This window comes from Lolium perenne, chromosome 2 (genome assembly GCF_019359855.2).
Source record: "Lolium perenne isolate Kyuss_39 chromosome 2, Kyuss_2.0, whole genome shotgun sequence".
In the NCBI taxonomy this organism is placed as follows: Eukaryota; Viridiplantae; Streptophyta; class Magnoliopsida; order Poales; family Poaceae; genus Lolium; species Lolium perenne.
In genome coordinates this window covers 107,474,694-107,481,521 of record NC_067245.2, presented here as the reverse complement: position 1 = coordinate 107,481,521, position 6,828 = coordinate 107,474,694, and the positions used below count along the sequence as shown (strand labels likewise).

At 47.0% G+C, this 6,828-nt stretch overlaps 1 long non-coding RNA gene across 1 annotated transcript; it reads left to right on the top strand.

Moving 5' to 3' along the window:
* The first annotated feature begins 1,476 nt into the window (after nucleotides 1–1,476).
* LOC127328854 (uncharacterized) lies at nucleotides 1,477–4,033 on the top strand. Its single transcript, XR_011751824.1, has 3 exons — nucleotides 1,477–1,705; nucleotides 2,033–2,091; nucleotides 3,920–4,033. It is a non-coding gene; the product is annotated as an uncharacterized lncRNA (long non-coding RNA).
* Nucleotides 4,034–6,828: the final 2,795 nt, after the last annotated feature.

Here is a 6,828-nt window from a genome sequence, read left to right as displayed (position 1 = left end):
GCGGGCACTAGGTCCTTGAGCGACCTGGCGATCGCCTCCGCCACGGCGGCATCCTCCGCGCGCTTCGCCTCCTCCTCGGCGAGCTTGTTTGCGGCGGCGTTGACGGCGGCCGCGGCGTCCTCCTTCTTCGCCGACTTCCTCTTCCGCCCACGCTGCGGGGAGGAGGGTTGGTCGCGGATGACGAGGGCGCCGCTGCTGCGCCCTCTGCTCGGCGGTGGAGACGCCGGCTCCTTCTTGACGCGCGCCGGTGTCGACGGAGACGTCGCCTCCTTTTTCACCGGCGCCAAGGATGGCCTCGACGCCGATCCGGAAGACGACGAGCTGGCAGCCATGTGCCGTGGCTGCCAGATGTTTCCCCAGCGGCGGATGGCCGATGCCCTCGATGGAGGGGGCATCGTCAGCAACGGGAAGTTGCCGTCCATGTGCTCGAGGACGTTCGCCAGCGTCCTATCTGGCGTGCTCCACCAACGTCGGTGGCCCGCGGCGTTGTTGCGTGGAGGCGGAGGCGGCGGGCCGTCGTCGGAGGCGAGCTCCTGCTCCCACCGCCGCAGGAAGTACGAGTTCCACGCCGTGTAGTTGTCGGGGTGGTGGCGTGGCTCGGCGCGCTCCTCGTCTGACATCGTCAGTCAAGCCTCCTCGATGGCGATGTCGAGGGCGTGGCCCCGGGGCGGCGACGGGATTGGTACGCCGCCAGCACTTAGCCGCCACCCGCCGCCGGGAGGCCTCGTGTCCGGCGGGCAGGGGTACCCCGCCTGGTGGAGGAGGTGCCCCTCCCACGCGTGGAGCGGCCGGCGGGGGAAGCCGTTGTTGGCTGCGCCGTCGTCGTCGTAGAACGCCATCGGGAGAGTGGAGCAGGGATACGCATCGCGGCGAGCGGAACGGTGTATATAGGCGCGGCTGGCGCCGGCGATTAATGCCGCGTGGAATGCGACGCGTCCGCGGCGAACTGACCGGCGGCAGCCTTTACTGCGCGCGGAAGACGATGCGCGTGTCGCTGACCGGTCGGGGGCCACCTCCGCGGCGAAGACGAAACGAAAGCGCGGGAGAGATTTCTCGGCGTTTCGCGCGCTTTCGCTTCGTCCGGAGTCTCCGAACGCTCCCCGGTAGGCCGGAGTTGGCGTGGGCTCGCCGGATGGATGAAAGCCAAATCCAGCAAAAAACGGGCAACCGGAGGCGCGACTGGGCTATTTTTCGCCGTCCGGATGAAAAAATAGCACGCCAGGCCTGTTCGGGGAGACGAGTGGAGATGCTCTTATTATTCAGAGTTGAGCTACCGCTGGATTCCTGGAAGAGAAGAGGCGTAGCTTGTTGGCAGAAGGTGGGAATGGGATACGAAAGTCAAGGGACTCTGAGCCGGGGCTGGGTCTGGAACTCTGCCGTGGACGGTGCAGACGTGCAGTATGCGTCCATTGACACGACGGGACCTGAAGTTGCAGATAGAGAGGGAGACGTGCAGTATCCTGGTTGCTTCGTCGGTACATCTCCTCTCCCTTTCTTCCTCAGTACCTCACTAAGCTTCACCGCCTAAACCCTCCCAGCTTTCTCCCCTTCCGCCCATTTACCCGGCCGTGAGACTACCAATACCTTGGCCTCTCCCCTTCCCCTCCTCCGATTCCTCGTCGATGGACGTCGCCGGCCTGCTTTCTTTCCGGCCGGAGGCTTAATTTACTGGTCCTGCATTGCCCTCCCGCTGCCGGTTAATTAGGTACGAACTACCCCCTTTGCCGCCCGTTCAGGCCCCAAAACCCTAACCAACACCTACCTCTAACCATTGGGGTTCTTGATTGTAAGATGTACATCCTGTTAGCAGTTGGATCACAGTACCACAGAGAATTAAGGCCCGTCTCCGATTAGTGTGGAATTACCTTGATTTTTTTCTTCTCTGTTCCTACTTTTTTTTTTAGTTGGCGTTTTAGTTTCTCCCTTTGATATGGACAGAAAGGATAAGCTTGCCGTTTGAGCTTATACTCGGTTCTCAGCCTAGTGAAAAAAATGAAATGATCTTGTAATAAGGCATTTGTTTTTCCTGCAGACTGTACCAAGATTGTCACTGCTGTGCATCCCTGTTTTGACCACCATCCCTATCCTGCGGTAAGTATGAAGTGCATTTTTGGCTTTTGGGTATCACGACCTTCAAGTTTTTCATGTAGTACAACTCCACGACTTGACATGGGACATCTCTGGTTTTTTCCACCGCATGATAAAGAGCAAGATAATGAATAGGACATATTGAATAAAACAGTTTTGTTTGTATATTCTGCATAATTAAATTGTGAACATATCTTCGTGTTAGGTGTTACCCCAGCCAATTATTGATTTTACTGCAAGGGGAAAGTGTTCCTGAATAGCAGTGATTGTAGTCTATTACGACATAGGCTGGTCTTAGTGCATCCCCATTTACGATGTCAGGTGTGTAATTGTGTTCTGACTACTGAGTTTTCCTTTGGCTCAAACCAAACATACTGCAAATGCACTGATATTTTAGTACTAGTACTTCTTTTGGTCTCCAAAATTAAAGTTTGGGCATGTAAAGTGGAGAATGGTACAATGTTTTGTCCTTCAGTTTATGGCGAATCATCTATGTCATCTAAACTTACTATTTTATCAGTGAAGTAGCCATTCGTGTTCACCGCAAAGAAACAAAACGAGAATAGCCGTTTGTGAAAAATTCTTATATATCATTATTTCTTTATTATAGTTCATATCGTATCTGGTTCTGTTATGATCATCCACTTTTATAGTACAATATCACATTGTTTATAGTAAGAAATATTTATTCCACCTTAATCCATATCTTGTGACCTCTCTTGGTAGTGCTTTTTTTAGCGTGCTTTATTCTCTAGATTTTTTTGTGCCGAACATATGAGCTGCTGGTAAGTTCTTTACCTAATCAATTTGTTAACCTTTAAATTTTAAAGGCATCAGAAATTATAAAGCCTAATTAGATCGAACATATGAGCTGTTGATAAGTTCTTTACCTAATCAATTTGTTAACCTTTCGATTTTAAAGATATCACAACTTATGAAGCCTAAATAGATTATGTAGTCCTTGTATTTCATTTTGAGAGAGTGAAGTTTTCCTTGTTATGATTAATGCAAGATCCATAGATATTTGACACAAATGCTGTTGGTCAAATAACGAAATTTCAGATCCATAGACATTTTGATTAACACTAGATTATTTCCTTTGGTCGAAACCTGTATACAATATACAGATACTTTAGTCCTTGTTTTTGGTCTCCAAGAATTAAGTTTGGGTATTTAAACGGTTGAATGGTACAATGTTTTATCCTTCATTATTCTGTGAAGCATACTTCTTTTCCTCTAAATAACCAATTCTCTGCTGATTGTATTATCTCTCAACTAAATTTACTATTTTATCAGTTAAGTAACCCATCGTGGCAACATCTTATAGTTTTTTAATTTATATTATATTTATATCCTATCTGGTCGTGTTATGATTGTCCCCTTCTTTTAGTATGATATCACATTTTTTATAGTTCAAAATATTCCATCTTAATCCATATCTGGTGACTTGCTCTTGGTATAATTTTCGCCGGCCCGCTTTATTCACTAGGTTGTTTTGTGGCAAACATATGAGCTGTTGGCAGATTTTATAATCATTTTATTTCATTTGGAGAGCGAGCATCCTTCATGTCAGCACTTTTCAGTTGATTTTGTTTCTTGAGCAATGCAATAAACTGCATATGGTTCCTTTGTTCATTTGTTGCTTGTTATTATGTAGCAAAACGTGCTTAATGTTCTATTGTTCTTGAATATACTTGTAAAAATGCCTATCCATAATTGTCTGTTTATTTAATGAAGGTTTCTGAATTAATTTATTTGTTGCGGTGCTTTTGAAGTAGTATATTTGAGCTATACCTTGAGATTTTCACTGTTTATACTCTTCGGTTGGCAGGTTACAGTAAGGTGTGAACAAGAAAAACAATCGAGAGAAAAAGGCACTTTCTTATCACTGGGTGGCTTACATGAAAGCAACCATCTGTTAGGATATCTGATAGTTGTACTTGTTCCCATGGAATGCAACAAAGATGAAGCTCTTAGAGCGAAAGCTCTGGCTGAAAGGAAAATGCTAGAGAAGGATTTTGTTGGTGCAAGAAAGATGATAAACAAAGCTCAGAAGCTTTCTCTAGAGCTTGACAACATTACGCAAATGTTAACTGTCTGCGAAGTTCACTGTGCTGCTGGAACAAAGGTTGCTGGAGAGATCGACTGGTATGGGGTACTTCAGGTACCACCTTTCACAGCTGATGCCACGCTAATAAAGAGACAATACCGCAAGCTGGCACTTTTGCTACATCCCGACAAGAACAGATTTGCAGGTGCCGAGGCAGCATTTAAGTTCGTGGGAGAAGCAAACACGACGCTAGCAGACAGCTCTAAACGTTGTGTGTATGATATGAAAAGGAAGGGCTCAGTCAGAGTTGATGCTACTACTGCTGCAGGATCACCACCGGCTCATCATCAGTCGTGGCGAGCTGGTCCTGTTAGACCCAACACTGGGCCTGTGCACCAGCAACATCAGCATCAACCCTCAACTTCAGAAAGATCACAATCACAAACATATTGGAGCATCTGCTTTGTCTGTGGCATGCAATGCCAAAATTTTGGGCTCTATTGTGCAAATTGTAAAGACAAGCAAGGTGTGCCTTATGGAGCAAATCAACAGTCAAATGGGCTCTACAATGATGCAGGAGCACCACAAAACCACAGAGGTCAGCAAGCTTCGAGTTATGACACTTTCCAGGTCAAGCTTCGTATTATGCAACTCAAGGGGTTCATCCTAGTTTTGGTGCACCGCATAACTTTCCAGGTCGGCGTAGAGATGTTGCAGGTGGTCAGCAAGCGTCGAATTGTGCCACCCCATGGGTCCAGGCTAAACCTGGAACCAGAAAGAGCATGTACAACACTCCACATCAGTACCGTGCCCCAGCAGCCGACGACACAGCTAAGAGGCAGCGGTTGGCAGAGTGGCTTGCTCAGCAGCAGGGTCCCGCAGCTCTCGGTGACACTGCCAAGGTCAAGCAGTGGCTCTCTGGGCAGCAGAATACCCTGTAGAAGCTCCTCCTGGCAATAAGGGCTGAAGCCACGCTCAAAGACTAGTGTTGTGGCTACATAATCCGGATGAACGGATTCAAATTCTCTGTTTTATGTGAAGCAAGGCCCTTGTACGTGCTACATTGCCTTGATTTTGATTCATGGTCGTTGGCTCAAAAACATGGAAAAAAATAGCGTGCTATTCCAACGCTAATAGCACGCTATAGTTCGGCGCTATTCACGTTAATAGCACGCTATAACATGCTAATAGCGTATTTTTAGACCCACGCTATTTTGTTATAACGCGCTATTTTTTTCCATGCTAAAAAACAAGAGGCCAAGATTGACTAAACACTGCCTATCTTGTATTGTTTCCTATACAACGATGGCGTGCTAATCCTTCTGCTAGAGCTGGAGTAGACTGAAAAAAGTTTCATTTTGTGCATATAGCTGGTTGTAGTGGGCTGTCTGTCGAATGATGTAATAATATATAGTGCATATTTAAGTGTGAAATTCTCTCTACCAGATTTTCTATAGCCTCCTGCGAAAACCTGACCTTAGCAATTTTAAACATAAGGCCCTTGGTCCGGTTTTATATATAAAGCCATCACGGCAACCATAGAGTAGCGATACAACACACACCCAACACAAACTGATGCCTCCATAGTGCTGATACCATAATACAAATACGCAAAGTCTGGTACCAAGAACAACTCATAGATGTAACAGGGAAACTAAAGCGCGCGGAGCAGGCGGGAGCGGCAGCGTGCAGTCGTCGATGGCGTCAGTGTCCTCCGGCCCGGGTCCGCGCATGTAGCCTCCTAACCTCGTCCAGCGCCACGTCCAGCAGTGGTCGGTCCCTCGGTCAACCCTCCAGCTCTGCATGTAGATAGACATTTTGAAGATAGCATCAGCGGGGCTGGAGATGAGTGAGCCCTCAATAGCTAGCTTGTTGCGGATGTTCCACAACGTCCAGCACTGCGCTGCGAAAGTAAACCAAGCTATCCTACGGAGTCTACCCGACAAGCCGTTGGCGATGGCGACGAAGTCCGCAGCCCCTGCTGGGTTCCATGAGCAGGAGAGGAGGTCCCTGATTCCTGCCCACATGAATTTAGCGATGTGGCAAGTGAAGAAAATATGGTCGCAAGTTTCCCATTCGCCACAAAGGGCACACCGCCCATTCGATGGCCCATGTCGCTTGACTAATTGGTCCCCTGACGGGAGCCTCCCTCGGATGAGTTGCAAGAGGAAGACCCGGATTTTTGGCGGAACCCTTGTGCGCCAAATTTCCTTGAAGTGGGTGATCGTCCCGTGTAACATCCCAAGTTTTCAATAAAAGGAACAAGAGAGAAATTCAAGAATCCAAAAATCAGAGCCAACAAAAACTTTTTCTCCTCATATAGGACTATGCATATAGCTCACCTTATTAATTATTTGAGTGTGCTTTTGCCATGATGCTTGCTTATGTGTTTACTCTTACTCTAAAAACCCAACAATGATCACTTGATTATCCAAAGTCAAATAAAAAGAAAATAGAAAAGAAATTATAAAAATCACTTTCACACACACATATGGCCTATGCCATTTTTTATAAATCTTTAATCTAGACCAATTTGGTTTGCACCATTAGTTGTAAATGGATACTAAACACTTATTAACACTTTTGGAAACAACCAAACTCAATTCAAATCAAATTTGAATCAAATTTGTGATCACATGTGATTATGGTCATGTGAGACAATTTCAGCATGATACCCACTTTGAGCCCCT